The sequence below is a fragment of the Prionailurus viverrinus genome, chromosome D3 (assembly GCF_022837055.1).
Source record: "Prionailurus viverrinus isolate Anna chromosome D3, UM_Priviv_1.0, whole genome shotgun sequence".
Lineage (NCBI taxonomy): Eukaryota > Metazoa > Chordata > Mammalia > Carnivora > Felidae > Prionailurus > Prionailurus viverrinus.
This window is the reverse complement of record NC_062572.1, coordinates 71,928,821-71,949,152: the sequence shown is the minus strand read 5'-3', so window position 1 is coordinate 71,949,152 and position 20,332 is coordinate 71,928,821. Positions and strand designations below refer to the sequence as shown.

The window sequence follows — 20,332 nt, the reverse complement described above, 5'->3', positions numbered from 1 at the left end:
TGCTTGCTGCATCTGGACCCTGATACTCTTTAGACCCATGACCTTAGGAGCAGAGCTTTGGAGCCAGCACTGAGGGAGGAGGGCTAAAGGGAACGTAGAAATTCCAGTTTAGACCTGCCCTGGAGAAACTATTTCCTACCCAACCCTCCCTGCCATCGTCCGTCTCCAATCACTTACCCAGGGACCCTTGTCGATGGACATTTCTTTTTAAACCTTCAGGCCCTTCTTTTCCACTGCCCTCTCCAGCCAAAAGGATTCTTAGAGCTCATAAGCTTCTCTCAGACACATGCCCAACCTACTTCTACCCAGGCACCAGCTGTCAGCAAGTTTCCTTGGGGGTTTGTATTTCCCTTTAACTTAAGTAGGTCATTGCACTAAAGGAGGTGTAAAGATGGAATGAATGAAAATAAGCTGCTGGATTTGGCTTGTGCGAGATTTGTGAAAAACGCAAGGAGATGGGCAGAGAGGCAGGGATGGGCTGGCAAAGGGAGTCCCCCTGTGAGCCTCCCAGGACTCAGACTCAGACCTTACGGCATTCCTAGTCAGACAGGCAGAGTAAACATTCAAGGGACTTTAATCATAAAGATGTGAAGTCACTGTCTTGCCCGTGTCTATAGGCATTTCTTCTGAAACAGAGGAGAGAGCTCAGGGACAAGAGGTAAGCTATTTGGGAGGATACCATTTTGTAAGTTGAAAAGAGGTATTTGGGGCTAAAAAGATGAAGATTTGTGACCCAAAATGCAGAATCTTATCAATACAGTTGATTTCCCTCTAAGAAAAATCAACTTTGGGGGTGATCTAACCATCCCATCTCCTTTGAAGAGTCCATATTGGTAAGCAGAGGGCTACTGTCCACACAATAAGCATCCCCAGTTGGATGCAGGGGGTTGGGTATAACACCCTGTGGTAGGCTGGATGAAACCAGAGCAAAATGACAGGGATGACCTTGTTGGGCAAAAAGGAAACATGGGTGGGGCATCTGGGTGGTTCAGTTGGTTAAGTGTCCAACTTCAGCTCAGGTCATGGTCTCACAGTTCATGAGTTCAAGCCCCACATCCAGTTCTGTGCTAACAGCTCAGAGCCTGGACCCTGCTTCAGATTCTGTGTCTCCCTCTTCTCCCTGCCCCACCCCCACTCTCTCTCTCTCTCTCTCTCTCTCTCTCAAAAATAAATGAACATTAAAAAAATTTTATTTCAAAAAGGAAACATGGGCAGTGTAGAGAAAGGAGCATTGCTGGCAGGAAGAAGGCTTATTCTCATAAATGAGTGCCAGGGCACTTTCAGGCACAGCTGGCTCTCACCTTCTTCTCTAGAGACCACCTAGAAGCCAGCCTCTGACCAAGTGCAGCAAAATCTACTCTGTCGTACACTCTACCCCATCACCAGATAAGATCTAGTTTGCCATTGCTTAGATACAGCTATGACACTTACCAGGTTCCAGAATGCAATGGAGATAGAAACATGCTGGGACCTCATTAAACTTATTGGTTTTATCACTGTGCCCCTAAAACTTTGGCTTTTAAGAAATATAGTGATGCAGACTACAGATCTGTAGATAGTGTTCCTAAGGCTAGTCCACACTATTGGAGTACACACACTTTTCCATTCATTCACTCATGCATTAAATATTTGTAGAGCACCTACTAAGAAGCATCAGGCACTGGGTGAAGGGATATAAAGGTGAAAAAACTGCCCTCTTGAATTGCACTCTCTAGTCAGAGAACTTACCAAGAGAAATACCAATGTGAACCACGTATACAATTCTAAATGTTCTAAGAGCTGTATTTACAAAGGGTAAAAAGAAGCAGGTGAAAATGATTCTAATATATTTTATTTAACTCAATAGATTGAACACTTCATTTTGACATGTAATCAGTATTTGATTTTTTAACTTTTTTGTTTTTATTTTAGACAGAGGGAACCAGCAGGGGAGAGGGACAGAAGGGGAGAGAGAATCTTAAGCAGACCCCATGCTCAGCATGGAGCCCATTGCAGGACTTGATCCCACGACCTCAGCCAGTCGGCCTGAGTCAAAATTCAGAATCTGGTGCTCAACCGACTGTGCCACCCAGGAGCCCCAACATGTAATCAACATTTGTAAATTACTGACGACATATTTTACATTTTTTTTCTATTAAGTCTTTGAAATCCAGCATGTATTCCATACTTAAAGCCCATTTCTATTCAAACACTAAATTTTCATCAGAAGTATTTAATCTGTATTTAAATTTCATAAACTTGCAGTTGATAAAGTAGATTCACATGCCCAAGTTTTTTCAAACATACGTAAGTTTTCTGCTAACTTTATTTGTTCTTAAACATAAATTAATTTGTTGGAATCAAGATTCAGCTCAATGGTATGTGTACTGTTGGTACTATGACAAATCATCACAAATTTGGTGAATTAAAACAAAATTATTATGTTACAGTTCTGAACAGTTACAGTTCTGACGTCCTAAAATTGAGGTGTTCACACGGCTGCATCGCATTTCTTTGGAAAGCTCTAAAGGAGGACCTTTCATTTTCCAGCTGCTATAGGCTGCCTCCATTCCTTGACTTGCCATCTGCTCCTCGTATCATTCTGACCTCTCCTTCCATCATCATACCTGCTTCTTCACCTTTCATTGTGATTATGTTGGGACTAACTGGAAAACTCTTCATCTCAAGATCCCCGACTTAATCTCATCTACGAAGTCACTTTTGCCATATAAGGTAATATTCAGAAGTTTTAGTGATTAGGTCACGGGCATCTTTGGGGTATCTATTATTCTGTCTACTAGGGTATGTCCAGAAAGTGAAATAAGGCCACAATGGTGAATGTAAAGGGAACATGGAGAGTTATAGTGATGGTAAACAAGGAAGGAGCCCTATCAGCAAAGTTTTGTAGACCATGGCAGGGATTTTGTTCTGTATCTTAAGACAATGGAAAGTCATTGAATTTGCATTGTGAAAAAATGCATTCTAACTAAAAAAAATTAAAAATAGGTTGAAAGAAGGCAAAAAACATTGAAAATTAGTTGAGACCTGGTGTAGTAATTAGATGATTGAACATAATGGCTTGGAATAAGGAGGTGGCCCTAAAGGTGGAGAGAAATGGAAATATTTGAGAGATATGGAAGAAGTAAATCTTGTGGGACTTGGCAATAGATAAGTTAAGCAGTGGGTAGTAAGGGTCAAGGCCATGTTAAAGATGGTACGTAGGGGAGCCTGGGTGTCTCAATCAATTGAGCATCCAACTCTTGGTTTCAGCTCAGGTCATGATCTCGCAGTTTGTAAGTTCCCCACATCACACTCTGCACTGACAGTGCAGAACCTGCTTAGGATTCTCTCTCTCCCTCTCTCTCTCTGCCCCTTCCCTGTTCATTCTCCTTCTCTCTCTCTCTCTCTCTCTCTCTCTCTCTCTCTCTCTCCCTCTCTCTCTCAAAATAAATAAACTTTATATATAAATTTTAAAAAGATGGCACATAGGTTTCTAACATGCTGAACTGGATAAATAGTGGTTCAGTTCACCACAACAAAAAAACACAGCTCAGACCAGGTTTGTTTGGGGGAAAAGGGATGTGGTTTTGAACATGCTGAGTTTGAAGTGACTTTAAGAGAACGAAACAGGGGCACCCGGGTGGCTCAGTTGGTTGAGTGTCCAACTTCGGCTCAGGTCATGATCTCACAGCTTGTGAGTTCAAGCCCCACATCGGGCTCTGTGCTGACAGCTTGGAGCCTGGAGCCTGCTTCAGATTCTGTGTCTCCCTCTCTCTCTGCCCCTAACCCACTCACATTCTGTCTCTGTCTCTCTCAAAAATAAGTAAACATTTAAAAAAATTAAAAAAAAAAAAAAGAGAGAGAACCAAACAGAAAGGTCAGTGGGTAGTTGGAGATAGAAATTCAGAGTTTCCTCTGTGTTGCAGAAGAATTTCAAAGCTTTGGTTCTTAGGCGGTTATTAAATCCTTGTGTATGAATGAAATCACCTAGAATAAAGGCCAGCAAGAAGAGTGTCTAGGACGTAGCACTGAGAGACCTGAACATTCAATGACCCGATAAAAAAGCCACCAAGAGCCTACAGCATCAAAAAAGACAAGAAAATAGTATTAAAAGAGGATGTCGTCAACAAGGTTGATGCTCCTAAGAATTCAGGGAGTGGACTTCTGGAAGATCAATACCAATTCACCTACACTATTAGTCCATAAACTTCGGTGGAACAGGTTACACCCTTGAGGTCAGGGGTAACTACCATGCCTCCCCACCAGGTTTAAGTAAATTATAGCCATGGTAACTTGTTTAGAGGTGGGCATGTAACCACAGAGTGTTAATGAGATCCATTTGTTGATACTTCTAGGAAAGAGAGTATCACTCTTTTCCACGGTCCTGAAACTTGAGGAGATACAGAGCCTGAAGCTGTTACTGCCATTTTGCTACCGGTATAGGACTAGAGGCAGAAAAGAAAGATTGTGAGAAACCAAATATTTATGACATTTTTTTGGCTCCAACTCCAGCTGTGCCTGAAGCTTGATCTAGCCTACACTCTCAACTTAGATGAGCCAATAAATTCTTTTATTTTTGAATAAGCCAAGGAAGTACAAAATGTCACTTACAATAGAAAGAATGCTAAATTCTATGGGAGGATAAATGAAATGTAACCTATGTTTAAGGCCTTTAAAGAAAATGCCTTATATATCAAGATGATCAAAGGTTGACAAAAATTCTTATCATAATCATAAGAGATTATGAAAGCAGATAAAAATATCTTGAGAGCAGGAAAATAGATTAAAATACCAGAAGAGTTTCTATGTTATGAACTCCAATTTGCGAAACAGTCAGAAATAAATAGGAATATATTAAATTAGAATTAAAAATTATAGTCCCAGACTGCCTCAAAGTAATTTTTATTGTGACCAGAAATCTGGTTCCAAGGTTTTCTTGTTCTCTTTTGTCTTGAGCTTGTATCTTTCATGAGCCCTGAAATGGCAATTTTACAGATGCATGAATTATAATATTCATGATTTCCATGGCATTGTAATTGTACTCAGTAATTATAATTTTCATTGACACAAAAGTTACAGACTCCTGGGACTTGCTCAGTAGAACTTAAGACCGTTGCTAGGCATCTCACAAAAGTGATTTTCCTCTTTGTGGGAATTGAAGATTTTGACCTTGAATAACTTTTACCTTTGGAAGCGAAAATTTACTGACCTTGTCTTCTATGGACCCGCTTATTTTTTTTTATTTTAACTCCAGTATAGTTAGCATACAGTGTTATATTAATTGCAGGTGTACAATATAGTGATTCAACAATTCCATGCATCCCCCAGCGCTCATCACAAGTGCACTCCTTAATCCTTATCACCTATTTCTCTCCTCTCCTCTCCTCTAGCAAACATCAGTTTGTTCTCCATAGTTGAGGCTATTTCTTGGTTTGTCTCTCCCTTTTTTTTCCCTTTGTTTGTTTTATTTCTTACATTCCACATATGAGTGAAATCATATGGTATTTGTCTTTCTCTGATTTATTTCACTTAGCCTCATACTCTCTAGTTCCATCCATGTCATTGCAAATGGCAATATTTCATTTGTTTTTATGAATGAATATTTCATTGTGTGTGTGTGTGTGCATGTGTGTGTATACACAAATATATATACCACATCTTCTTTATTCATTCAACTATCTATAGACATTTGGGTTGCATCTATAATTTGGCTGTTACAAATAGTGCTGCTATAAACATAGGGGTGCATGTATCCCTTTGAATTAGTGTTTTTGTATTTTTAGGGTAAATACCCAGTAGTGTGATTACTGGCTCATAGGGTAGTTGGATTTTTAACTTTTTGAGGACCCTCCGTACTGTTTTCCACAGTAGCTGCACCAGTTTGCATTCCCACCAAAAGTGCAAGAGGGTTCCTTTTCCTCTACATCCTTGACAAAACCAGTTGTTCCTTGTGTTTTTTATTTTAGCCATTCTGACAGGTGTGAGGTGATACCTCATTGTAGTTTTGATTTGCATTTCCCTGATGATGAGTGATGTTGACCATCTTTTCATGTCTGTTAGCCGTCCATATACCTTCTTTGCAGAAATGTCTGTTCATGCTTTCTGACCATTTTCTAATTAGATTGTTTGTTTTTTGGGTGTTGAGTTATATAAGTTCTTTATATATTTTAGACACTAACCTTTTATCTTCTGTGGACCCATTTATTAAAAATTCACCAAAGTGTGGGGCTGCCATGACTCCAGAGAATGGATCCAGTAGAAGAAAATCTACAGACATCTACTGAGTACTCATCATATACAAGACAATGTGCTAGGCAGACTCAAAGGCTTAAGGCATGGTTCTTGTTCTCACAGAGCTTGGAAACTTGCAGCAGAGGTAGGACATATTCATGAAAAGTCAAATATCAATATAAAGGAATATATAATAAGTGATCAAAAGAACTGTGCAAATAATAAGAACTTAGATGCTGAAAGAGCAAGAAATCAGTGTGGGATGGAATGCCTTGAGGGTAGGTACAAGTGAATGGGCAGAAAAGAAGTAAAGAGCTCCTCAGGCACAAAGCTCTGCATAAACAAACAACCAGAGGGGGAAAGATATTGACAGGTAACTGTATTATTACAGAACAGTCTGCTGAAGCAATGATTCTTACAGAGTTCAGTTGGGGAGAGGGGAGCTTGAAAAGACTGGAAGTCATTAAATGACAACCTACAAAATTTAAGCTACATCTTGTAGGAAATGAGACTGCTGAAGATTAAGTCAATGGAAACGGACCATCTCTCCTCCTCAGTATCAAAGCGCTCATCGCTGGTAACATGACAGCCTGAACTTGATTCGTGTGTGAAATAAACTTTGTGTTGATCAACACAGTGTAAAATGTCAAGTGAGAAATTGCAGAGGTAGGGACTGGGTCATGGGAAATTGGGGCATTGTATTGACAAAACTAGATTTGCACCTTACGGTAGCTGCCATGTGGAAATGAGATTTAACAAGGACGAGACTAAAAGAAGCCCAGATACAAGGCCATTGCAAAGCCCTAGGCAAGAGTTCATGAGGGCCTGTCCTAAAGTGGTGATCATAGGATTGGGGAGGAGATAGGTTCAAGGGCTCTTTAGAAGCCACATTGTTAGGACTTGATGATTATCACTGACTGTCAGGAGTGATGCGAAGGGAGGATTCTAGAATGACTCCCAGATTTCTGACCTGAGGGGATGAGGTTGTAAGTGGAACCATTAACCAGGACACAGGAAGGGGTAGCTTTGGGAAAGGAAAACATTGGGTTCAGTGTTGCATATTGTGTAATCCAGGACTTGCTGGCTGCAAGTCCTGAAAAGCCATGTCAAACTACCTTGGGCAACTTCATGGTTCATAAAGCCAGATGATGGAAAGGTATAGGTAGCAAAGACTTCACAACTAAATCTAAAATTATCAGGACTTGCTCTCTGTCCTGCCCTCTCTCTCTCTTCTCTTCATTGCTCTCCCTCTCTGCTTGGCTTCTGCCTGTAGTGAGGGCTCATTCTCTCAAGGCCCTCCAAGTGGCAAGGGACATGTCTGCCAGCAGTCTGGAATCTAAAAAGAAAGAGACCTATAGCTTCCACTGCTGCATTGAAAAAGCCCCAGGAAAGAGACACAAAGGAATGAAACAATGAATTAAATGGTCTAAGTCTCTGGTCTTGAGGAATTATAGTCATAAAAACATAGAAACTTGGGGCCATCGCCAGTACCTCCAGAGGGCCGAATCCTGGCACATATTAAGAGTTCAATATACGCTTGTTAAATCAAAAGATGATTAAGGGCACTTTTCATGAGTAAGATCTTTTAATAAATAGTTTGGTTGCATACATTTTGTCTATTGCATAGATTAGAGCAAGGCAGTCCTCTTTCCCCACACCCAACTCATGTGCCAAAACGTTACACATAGGTGGAATTTTTGGATAGAAGGGCCAGTTTCTGTCTGCAGTCATACTCTACTCCCAATGCTTGCGACAGCTCCTTCCAGCTACAGGAGTCAGAATACATGTTATACCTCTCATCCAAAACTCCTTCCTCCCCACCATGACCACCACTGCTATCATCACCTTGAGATCTTGCCAACTCATGCTCCATAATATTATCTACCACATCTCCAGTTAGGAGAGAAGGCTCAAAGCCCTAGCAGAGCACTTCTAAAGACCATAAAACAAACTTTATCTCAGTAAAGGCTGGTTTCTCTTCATAATTGAGTTCCTGGATGGACACACTCAACAGTTACAAACAAAAACTAAAATCAGCTTCCAGATCTACGCAGTGTATCTTCAGTATTGGAGCACATGACACTCTTCACCTTTTGTCTGAATCTCAATATATTTATTTAGTTTTATTCTATTTTTATTTAGTTTTATTTGTGTAGGCTGTCAGTAATACTTATTGAGGGCTACTTTATTATGCATGATACCATACTAAACACCAAAGGATATATATAAAAGCAGCTAGGATTCCCCAGAGCACAATCAAAAGAGTGACAAGAACAGTAATTATTTGCTAAATCTAGATCAGACCCCTCCATCTCAGTCTCTGAATTCCAGTGTCCCTGAACCTCTTCTTTCTGATCCTAGGATATCCCACACAGATTCATAAATGGCCATGATCATTTTTCTCCTACTTTATGGCAGCTTCCAGTTCATTCATCATTTTAAAAGGTTACCTGCTTTCCCTACTGTTACTATCACACTTCCTGTCATCACCAGGTGGGTGTGGCCTTGGCTATAGCTACACGTTTATTTTGTTCTGGCTGAACAGTGGAATCACACACACACACACACACACACACACACACACACACGTGATGTACTCTACTCCCAGATTCCATCTCATGGAGTACTCTAAAGATTTAGTTCTTTGTTCCACTTGCTTTTTATTATAACCCTCCTGTCAATGACTGGCACTTATCTGTAGAAACTACCTTCAAAGTATACCACGATTAAAATCTCTAGGAGCTGGGCCTTCACCCCTACCATCCCTAAGCTTCCTGCCTTCCTGCCTTAGCCATGGTCTTGTACCAAGTTCATACACACCCTCCCACCATTTAGGTATGTTATTTTCCTTTTGGGTGCTCACTCTAAGGGGGTTCCTGGTTTCTCTAACAGCTCAGAAGTCTTGGGCCTGGAGTGGTGTAGAGTGGGCCATGCCCCCCAAAGGGGCCCACACCAGTCTGGATTCACAGCAAACAATTTAGGCCTCTGCCCCTGGGGTTCCCTCTACACAAAGAAAATTTATGGTCAACTGTTGGGAGCTCAGAGCCATTTTCCTAATGAAACAACAGAAAAGGAGTATGTTGAGAGAGAGAGAGAACTCACAAAAGTCCATTTGACTCACTTACCTCATCTGGAGTTCTAAATGTACTCCAGAACCTACCTAACAGTACAGCACAGTTCTACTGTCTCTATGGGAAAATGAGCTCTGAGTTCCAGCCGTGAACATACCTGTGTCTCTGCTATCAGCAGGGACAGGCCAGTATCCACCTTCCACAGCCTGCCAACCCAATGGTAGGGAAACGCCAGAAGCCTAGAATGTTTTATTTTTAAGAAAGGGGTTTGGGTGAGGGGGATGCTGGGAAGAGGAACCAGACTGTAGAGGGAGGAGAGCTGGGGTGGAGGGTGGGAGAGCCCAGCAGCCTCTGGGTTTTAGGGTCTTCCAGAGACACAGGCTGCTTTCCTGAGCTTCTCCCCACAAGACACGCCTGGTCCGCACTACAGCATTGCTGCTATAGAGAGCTAGAGAGGGGGGAGTTCCAGTGCAAGAGCGGGTAGGAACTAAGGAAAATGTGTCTGCGGTCTGTGGGTTTCTAGGTGAGGTCAAATAAGGAGTTAAACAAAAAAAAACTTTTAAAAACTAAAGCTAGATTGATATTGTGATCAGTACTATGTTTGTTAAGGAGGTCAGATCAAATTTAATACCTATACCGTAGCTTTCTGAATTATACAACCCACAGAAATACTTAACGTTTATAAGTCCCCTTGGATGTGACCCTTTTGCAGACATGAGAGAATGTTTCACCTCTATGTCCAATCTCTCTCTCTTATTTACACTTTAATACTTGGCTTCTGTGGAGTCAGGGTAAATCTGCTTGCAAATAAAAAAATTTAGTGTGGAGAAAACAAGCATGAGCCTCTATTTTATTTCCTTGGATCTGTTTGAAAGGCCAAGAAAAAAAAAATGTTTCCCTAGGTTGTGGAGTAGGGAAAGGGGTACAAAAAGTTTCCATACAGTAGTCCCCCTTTATCTGCAGGGAATAGGTTCCAAGACCCCCGGTGAATGCCTGAAACCACAAATGGTACTGAACCCTATATATGTTTTTTCTATACATACATATCTAGGGTGACGTCTTATTGATAAAGTAAGCACAGTACGAGATTAACAATAACTAGTAATAAAAAAAGAACCATTATAAATTGATGTAATGTAATAAAAGTTATGAGAATCTTCTCCAAATATCTAATTGCCCTGTACTCACCCTACTCGTAATGATGTGAGGTGAGAAAATGCCTCTGTGATGAGAAGTCGGTGAAGGACGCAGGATTGTGACGTAGAGGTAGGTGACCACTGACCTTCTGACCCGTCGTCAGCAGGACCATCTGCCTCCAGTTGGCTGTTGATGGGGTAGAAACCAAGGAAAGAAAAACCACAGACAAAGGGGGACTGCTGTATTTTTAATTGCTCCTGTTAGAAGGCTCAGAAAAGTAAAATTTAAATGACAATAGTAATACGTAAGCGAGTTTTTTTATTGCAAGTATGGATGGATTTATTTATTTTGTTGTAGGTTTTTAAATTTTAATTCCAGTATAGTTAACATACAGTGTTATATCAGTTTCAGGTGCACAATATAGTGATTCAATACTTCCATTCATTACTCACTGCTCACCATGCTATGTGAGCTCTTTAGTCCCCATCACCTATTTCACCCATCACCCCACCCACTCAATGGACTTAACTAAGTGTTGTTTTCTCTTATTTAAGTCCACTTTTGTAGTCTACATTTTTTTTAAGTTTATTTATTTATTTTGAGAGACAGCACATGCAGAGGGAGGAGCAGGGGGCAGGTGGTGGAGAGAGAGGAGAGAGAGAATCTCAAGCAGGCTCCACACTGTCAGGGCAGAGCCCAAGGCAGAGACTGATCCCAGGAACCAGGATCTCATAATCATCACCTGAGCTGAAATCAAGAGTCAGAACACCCCTCTTGTTCTACATTTTAGATATTATGATGTCAAACTGCTTTCGCATGACCACATACCAGAAGTGAAAAAAGAAAAAGATGGCTTAGAAAATTTACCAGATTCAGGAAAGGTTGGAACTGATGAGCTATTTTACATGCCAGAATCCTAGTAGCTTTGGTAGTGGATTAACAGATTAATAGTTCCATAACCTCTTAGATTCAATCAACTCAACAATATCTTCTGAGACATTCTGTACTAAACAATGTAGTGTGTGATGTGGAGAAAGACACGCAAAAGCACACTGTGGGCCAAAAAGGCCCCATCACCTGTGGAGTTTCTATGTCTTTATTCAATTTACATGTATGACAAAGTAGAGATCTCTGTTTTACATGGAACCAACTCCCAAACCAAGTTACCTCTTGCTTTCTGAAAGGAGAGAAGGGGTGGGAACCCAGGTGAGCTCTGGGAGATGGCTATTATTTGAATAGACTGAAAGGTCACTTTGGAGAGCCCAGGTAGGTCAAGCTCAGCCCTCACAAGAGACTGTGAAGAAACTGGCCTGCTTGAAGCAGGGAGGGGTGTGGGGGGGGTGGGGGTGGGGGTGGGGGGGTGGGAACAATTGGGAAGCAATGAAAGAGAGGAGATAGTGTTTGGAAAGATGGTCCTACTTGGGGTGTGGAGGTGGGTGGGAGGAAGGTCACTAATTATGAGGTCACTGCCATCTCTAAGAGGGAGATGGGAGAGTCAGCACCGGTGTGGTAGCATGAAAATGAAGACAGGGGGACCTACAAAAGGCTTGTCAACAGAAATACTGATGTCATAGGCAGCTCATTAGACTAAGAAGGGGGCAATGCATTTACTTTTAAAGCTCTAACTTTGGGTCTTCTTTTTTCTCTTGAGCCATTTTCTCTCCGCGTTTCTTTTTTTATGTCTGTTTAAATTATTATAAAAGTGCACATGTTTTACTTTGGAAAATGTGAAAAAATATAGAAAAAATATAAAGAAGGCATTGAAAAGCACCTCTCCTCTCACTGCCCAGAGATGGTTTGAGATAACCGTTTTGGTGTATTTTTCCCAGCCTTGATTGGTGACTTTAAGAGTGATTATTAAATGAGGTGAACTAGGTTGAGTACAAAGGTAAAACAGCTTGAGTTTCTCCGTCCTTGGCCTTTGGCCATGATGCAGGCAGAGCCACAGCTGTCCCGTCACTTTCAGACATCAAAACCCTTGCATGTGCAGAAGTGAAAAAGTCCCATGGGATCTACATCAAGGCAATGCTGCTTTCTCCCACCAGCCCAGGCCTTTCTGGACCTTGGGGCCTGGGAGCTGAGAAGGAGGCAATGGCCTGGTCTTTCCTGCTCCTTGTCCCACCGCGGGGATCCCCCAGGAATTTCCCCATGCACTTACCCCAAATGTAAAACCAAGGCCTGGGTCCCACTGCTGCCCCCCACCCCTTTCTCTGCCCAGCCAATTTCTCACTTTCAGATACCTCCAGGGCAGCATCAGGCACAAGGGTCTGTGCCAAAAAGCACACTCTAACCCTATACATTCACCTCAGATCATTCCTTCTGAAAAAGAAAAAGGAAAGGAAAATTAAAGTACTAGGCTTCTTTAATTTTTCTTTTTCTTTCTAAAATTTATACTACATAATGCAAGACTGTATTTTAACCCCTTTCTTGAGAATGTGAGGATACTATTATCAATTATTTTCAGCTTTGGGCTTTGACAAAAAGTTCAATAGAAAAATTTCACTTCACATTCTAATACCTGTATAACACGCACACACACACACATACACATATAATATAATATAATATAATATAATATAATATAATATAATAATAATAATTGGAACCACATTACATCATTTTACACCCTACTTGCTTTTCATTAGTATCATGTGGTGAGTATTTCCCATGTCAAGGAAGTATTTTCCAAAAATGTGATTTTTATTGGCTCATAATTTTTATTATATGACTGTCCATTTTTCATTAATTATTCAACCATCACCAGATCAGACATTTACAATTAGGCTAATATAATTATCACTGCAATAAACATCCTTGCATGTAACCTTGTTCACATCTTTGATTATATCCTTAGGATAATTCCTAGGAGGAAAATGTTTCAATCAAAGGTTATGGAAATTTTTAAGGCTCTTGATACATAAAGCAGAGAAAACCCTTCAAGAAAAGTGGAATAACTACCCCCCTTCTAAAATAATAATAATCATAAATCATAAATAAATTAAAAGGGTTCAGTCAGTTGAACATCCAACTTTGGCTCAGGTCATAATCTCACAGTTCATGAGTTCAAGCCCTGCATCAGACTCTCTGTTGTCAGTGAGGAGCTTGCTTCGGGTTCTCTGTCCCCCTCTCTCTCTGCCCCTCCCCCCCTCAAAAAATAAATTAAAAAAATAAATTTAAAAAAAAGATATGCTTGGGTGGCTCAGTCAGTTAAGCGTCCAACTCTTGATTTTGGCTCAGGTCATGATCTCACTGTTGTAAGACTGAGCCCTATGTTGAGTTCTGTGCCAGCACAGAGCCTGCTTGGGATTCTCTCTCTCCTTCTCTCTGCCCCTCCCTGGCTCACATCCAAGTGCTCTCTCTTTCTAGTAAATAAATAAATAAATAAATTAATTAATTAATTAATTAAAAAATTAAAGTGGAGGGGTGCCTGGGTGGCTCAGTCAGTTGGGTGTCCGACTTCAGCTCAGGTCATGATCTCACAGCTTTTGAGTTCAAGCCCCGTGTCGGCCTCTGTGCTGATAGCTCAGAGCCTGGAGCCTGCTTCTGATTCTGTGTCTCCTTCTCTCTCTCTACCATCCTCAGCTCATGCTCTGTCTCAAAAATAAATAAACATTAAAAAAAAACTTAAAAATAAATAAATAATTAATTAGTTAAAGTGGAATAACCCTCACACACCTTGTACCCAATCATTTTTACCATATTCTTCACCTTTGCAATCTGATTAGTGAAATAGCATATCGAATTGTTTTGATTTATATATATATATATATATATATATATAAATAATCAAGGCAGATTCTTACTTATTGACTCTTTTTCTTCTTCTGCAAATGGTTCATGGCCTCTAGTTATTTTTTTCTTGCAATGTAAGTATTTTCTTACTGATCTATAAACTCCATGTAACAAGAATAGTTACCCCTTTTTTTGGTCATGTTGTATTTGTTGCAAATGTTTCCCAATTTCTTTGATTTGATTTTGTTTATCATACTCTGCCTTGCAGAAACTTTTAACTTTTGTTCAATCAAATCTGTTGGTGTCTTTTTCATATAACATATAACCTATTCTATTTAAGAATATAAAGGGGGTTATTAGAAGGATAGTAGTTAGCTCACAGAAACATACAAAGAGATCCTACAGAAATCAGGGCAACTCTGATTTTAGGAAATGAAACTAATCTCAACATCATCCAACCTGTAAGTCTGTTCTTCTGCTTCCCTCATTTCGTCTGGTCTCCATTTGGCTTCTTATATGTCTACCCTCAGCTTTCTCCAGACTGATATCCTTTTAGCTTCTAAAAGAGAGGCCAAAATTAAAAAGAATGAAATCTTGCCATTTGCAACTACGTGGATGGAACTAGAGGGTATTATGCTAAGCGAAATTTGTCAGTCAGAGAAAGACAAATATCATATGACTTCACTCAGATGAGGACTTTAAGATACAAAACAGATTAACATAAAGGCAGGGAAGCAAAAATAATATAAAAACAGGGAGGAGGACAAAACATAAGAGACTCATAAATATGGAGAACAAACAGAGGGTTACTGGAGGGGTTGTGGAAGGGGGGATGGGCTAAATGGGGAAGGGGCATTAAGGAATCTACTCTTGAAATCATTGTTACACTCTATGCTAACTTGGATATAAATTTTTTTAAAAAATAAATTAAAAATAAATAAGTAAATAAAAATAAAAGAGATGCCAAGAGGACTTATCTTCGGGTAGAAAATCCTAGAGAAGGACTCTGGCTGACTTTGACTTAACCTTGTGAAAAGCTTACCTCCAGGCCAGTCTTTGTGCCAAGAAAATGAAGGACTCTGATTTGCCAGAAAAAGGATCTATCCAGAGACAATAGGGCAGCTAACCTGAAACAGTGGGTTAGGACACTAAGCAAACAAAACAAAATAAAACAGAAACAAAAAAAATCAAGTGTCCATTAGACAATTTTCCTCAGTACTTTCTTTTACTAGTATGCTGCTTTTTTCATCCTGAAATCAAGAAATTTTTCTTCTGGATTTCATTTTTTATATGTGGCTCTATCTTCACCAAATGCTTCATTCCTCCTCCTGATATTCACTTCATCATTTCCACTGACGTGGCCATAGCCAGTATGGCTAGTTCAGGGCCCTGTGTCTTTCTATGTGGTCTAACAAGCTCATGTTCCTGGTTCCCCCCACCTCTAACACACACACACACACACACACACACACACGCTCCCCTTCCTCAGTTCATCCTGCACACCCTCACAAAATTGGCATTCCCATAATATCACATCCATCCCTTTCATAATGTCATTTTCCTCTTCACAAGCCTCCCTGCCCCGCCCATTTACTAGAGAGGAAGAGACAGCTAATGTGACAATGAAAATGTTATTTTGTGCAGCCTTCACAACTCTGCTTGGTAGATAAAATCTCCATTGTATAGAAGGGAAACTGAGGCTCGGAAAAGTTAAATCACTAAGTAACATGTTGTTTGGATGTAGCAGACCTGGGACTGAATCTATGTTGCCTGAATCCTTATACAGAAAACCAAGCTCCTCACAGTGGATGGGCCTCAAAATAGAGTCTAAACACCTTAACTTTTTTCAAATTCCCAGGCTTTGCTTCCTTTTGTTGCCAAACCTCTATCCCTCACTTTAATCAAGCCTGTGTGTTTGTCTCCCAATGCCACCACCTCTACCCCCAAGCCTGACAGCTTCTCTTGTACTTGGAGTAAAGAAATACTTTCTCACCAGTGCTCTGCCTACTCCCCTGCCCCCCACTTTTCACCCTATTGAGAGTTCACCTTCCTTGAATCTCTGATTAATTTTACTTATTCCATTAAGTCTCTCCTGATTACCTAAATAAATTGTAAAAACTTTAAAAAACAAGGCAGTGGGGGCGGGGAGCACCTGGGTGGCTCAGTAGGTTAAGCGTCCAACTCTTGGTTTTGGCTCACAGTTCATCAATTCAAGCCCTGCCAGTGCGGAGCCCTGATTAGAATTCTCTCTCTCTCTCTCTCTCTCTCTCTCTCTCTGCCCCTCCCCCACTCACATGCTCTGTCTCTCTCTCTCTCTCAAAATAAATAAATAAATAAATAAATAAATAAATAAATAAATACATACATACATAAATAAATAAATAAATAAGTAACTTTTTTAAAAAGGTCTTTCCTGATTATCTCACAAAAATAGTTTTTTCAAAATGCCTAAAATATGCTTCTCTGTTATCCTTTTAATTACTATTGTCTTTTATGCCCATGTAATGTTTTAACTTTTGACCATCTTGCAAGCTAGATTGTGAGCCTCTTGAGATCAAGTCTATGCCTTATACATCTTTGTATTTCCACATGCTTAGTCCAAGGCCTTGTAAGAAGAAATTAGCCAATACATGTTGGTCCATGCCTGTTTCCTTCAACCCGCTGTACTGGGAGACGTAAGAATTCTTCAAGATTTTCCCCCGCTTGGCAAAATATTAGTTCCATGTTAAGCCTTTCAAATCTTTGGCCTTTCCTATTAGGATGAGTGATTTTCATGAGTGAAGATAATATCAACTGTAAAATCCTGAGATTGTAGATAAATATATTGGGAAAATTTCACTAGCATATATGCAGTTTACCTCCTCGTAAACATGCAAAGGGAACTTGCTCCTACATTCCAGAATATGGGAGGTGTTACTGATACATCCTAATAATAGTTCATAGCATCTAAAGAGATAGGAAACTACTTTTAAAGGACATTACATTAAAATGTTTATCCCTTACTACTCACTTTCTAGTAGATTTTACAATATTATTTTTTTATAAGAAATTACCAGTTATGGGGAGACACAGTGTTTTTGAAGAATGTGGAGAAATTGGCTAAAGATTGTTTGATTTGGGAGGTTCAGAGCATCTGTTTCAATTGGCATTGCTTTGAAAATTGCAAGAAACTTTGGCGATGACAAATGTTTACAATTTGCATCCACATTGTTACTAACACAATAGCCTGTTAAATCCCTTGCCATGAATAAGAGCAGACTGCAGGCCATCCACATGACTTACCAAGGGGGAAACAGACATTATTCACAAATTTTAACTGCTCCTATGGCACCAACAGTCTGAAAACGAAACATAAAAACGTAGCCTTGGGGAAGTTTTGCTGTGCAATGACTTTAGTGCAAACCTGACCACAGGGACCAGTGCCTCTATCACAATTATGCAGGGACCAGAATAAAATAAGTTTATCGTTTCAACCCAAGTCCTAGGGGACAATTGGCATATTTTAAAACTCATCCTATCCACTGCAAACTCAAAAACTCCTACACTTGACCCAAAATAAAGAAATCAGAGATTACATTGATATGGAAGGTGTATTTCATGCTCATCCCTAAGGGGAGTTCCTCCTGATCAAGGTCCAAACATTCTACTAAATACAGGAAGAAAAAAATGCTTCCATATCCTCCTTATCTAGAGAAATTAACCCTCTAGTATTGCAAAATGAATATCAAATTTGCGTCCAAAAGTTGAATTATTGTAAAAGATAATTTTAAGAACAATTTTTAAGAAAAAATTAATCATCAAAAAACTTTAAGAAGAATGAAAGTATTAGGAGGCTTTTTGTTTTTGTTTCTGTTTCTTCCCAACAAAGAGTCATTCATATTCCCTCAAGGACCACCGTCCTGTGGGAGAGGGCTTAGCAGACACTGACAATTAAGTGCTAAGTGTGAGAGAAACCAGCCAATAGGCTGCCTGGAAAATTAGGCTGATCTACCTCCCTAAAAACAAGACTTAGAGGGTTGCAAAGCTGACGAGGGGAATGACCAGCAGGGATGATGAGAAACACCAAGTCAGAGAAGAGCCACAAAAGAGGCTACCAATGATCCTGAAATCCAAAAATATGTGTCCCAAACCTGATCTGGCTGCAGCTCTCGCCGCTGATGGAATCACCATCGTTCTGATTGCCACGATCGTCAAAACCACAGAGCCAGCTGGCCCTGTCCTCAAAAATGTGTCCTGAATCCTACTATGTCTTATGACCCTGCTCTTATCTGTGGCTCCTATAAGCAAAATTCTCAACACCTTGGAAAACATCACTTCTCTGCTTAAAACCCAGCAATGGTTTCTCATTCTACACAAAGTGAAGCTAAAGTTCTTTAAATGGCCTACAGAGCTTTGGCTAATCTGCTCCAAACTTAGCCCTTCACTCTAGATGTGTTGCTCTTCCTGGCTTGTTCTTCCCCTGGATTTGCACCTGGATGACGTCTTCGCCTACAAGTCTTTGATTAGACATCTCCTTCTCAATTAGTCCTACTCCGACTTTCTAATACAAAGCTGCATCATGCCCTAGGACCTTGCAGTCTATACCATCCTTCCTCTATTCCGATCTTGTTTCTTTTTTATAGTACGATCACCTTCTAACATACTATGCAGTTTATATATTACATTTGTTGTTTATGTTTTTATGCTCCCCCCCCCCCCCCCCATTAAATGTGTAAGTTCTTCAGGAACAGAGATCTTTCTTTTGTTCACTAATGTATTCCAAATACTTCCAAGCACCTGGGACATGTAGAAGTTAAATAATTATTTTTGAATAAATGAATGAATGACTCCATATTTTATCTGTGAAGAAACTGAGGCACAGACAGGGTAAACAATTTGTCGAGCTGAAAAGTAGCAAACTCCCCTTTGTTTGGTACACATTTCCCACTGTCTTCGGAAGACGTATTCCACGGGTTAGAACTTGGTAGAGATGCTGAGTTCTGAATGGATGAACCTCCAAAGTTATGAAAGCCAACATTACACAATAATTAAATTTTAAAAACAGGCAGACAATTAGAAATAGAGTGGAGTAAGAGTCCTGTACGCTGCTACCCAAAATAAGGGAAAAAATGAAAGAATGTAATTGTTTACACGTTCATCCATCAAACCTCTTTATATAGCTTGAGTATTTAAGCCTATAATTATAAACTTATAATCATAAATTTCCAATACAAATCATGTTGTTTACTTGCAACATGGTTGTGTAATCAGATTTCCTTTCCAGCCTTATGAAGACATTTTCTTTAGCATCTCTATCAATTAATATTTACTTACTTATTCCAGATTCAATAGTTTTCCTTTCCCTGTTTATAGCTTGCATTTTACTTCCCTCTTCAGTTTTTTTTTGTTTAATTTTTCATCAAATGTGTTGTTTTATATATTGTGCACAGCATCTGCCATAGCTTATCTTTGTGTTAATTCTTAGTTAGCTTAACTCTTTAGTTAGCCAATGAAACTTTTTCTCCCTTTTCAATTTTTTGGTGCCTATGTGTCATTTTTTCTGACTGTACTTTTTGTAATAACTACTCCTTTGCAATGAGAATTTTAAACCAGTTCCATACAAATTTGGGGATCAATTCTGCTGGTTTCTCTTTTGAAAAAAAAAAAACAACAACAGAAATTTGTTATTGAGATGGTCTTCCCTTTTGGGTTTTCAACTAACTTCCTGTTTATATTTGACAATTCCATCTAAATATTCTTCCTTTCTGGAGTACCTGGGTAGCAAAGTCAGTTAAGCATCGGATTCTTGGTTTCAGCTCAGGTCATGACTTCATAGTTCATGGGTTCAATCCCTGAGTCAGGCTCCACGCTGACAGCATGGGGCCTGCATGGGCTTCTCTCTCACCCTCTCTCTGTCCCTCCCCTGCTCAAGCAAGCACATGCACACATGCTTTATCTCTCTCAAAATAAATAAACTTTAAAAAATAACAATAAATAAATATTCCTCCTTCCCATGCTGCATATCTTTTGTTTCTTTCTCTTGCTTTATTGCTCTGGTTAAAACTCCCAGTTCTATGTTAAATAAGAATGCTAAGAGTAGACATCTTTGCCATGTTTTCAATCTTAGAGGAAAAGCATTCAGTCTTTCACCATTAAGTATAATGTTAGCTATAGGGTTTTTTGGTAGATTTTCTTTTTTTTTA

The 20,332-nt window shown here is 39.8% G+C and overlaps 1 long non-coding RNA gene across 1 annotated transcript; it reads right to left on the bottom strand.

The window, feature by feature from the left end:
- Positions 1-4,873: 4,873 nt before the first annotated feature.
- Positions 4,874-15,258, bottom strand: LOC125149443 (uncharacterized). The gene is made up of 4 exons (XR_007145915.1): positions 15,193-15,258; positions 14,610-14,709; positions 10,470-10,604; positions 4,874-4,954 (listed from the first exon to the last, which is right to left on the bottom strand). It is a non-coding gene; the product is annotated as an uncharacterized LOC125149443 (long non-coding RNA).
- Positions 15,259-20,332: the final 5,074 nt, after the last annotated feature.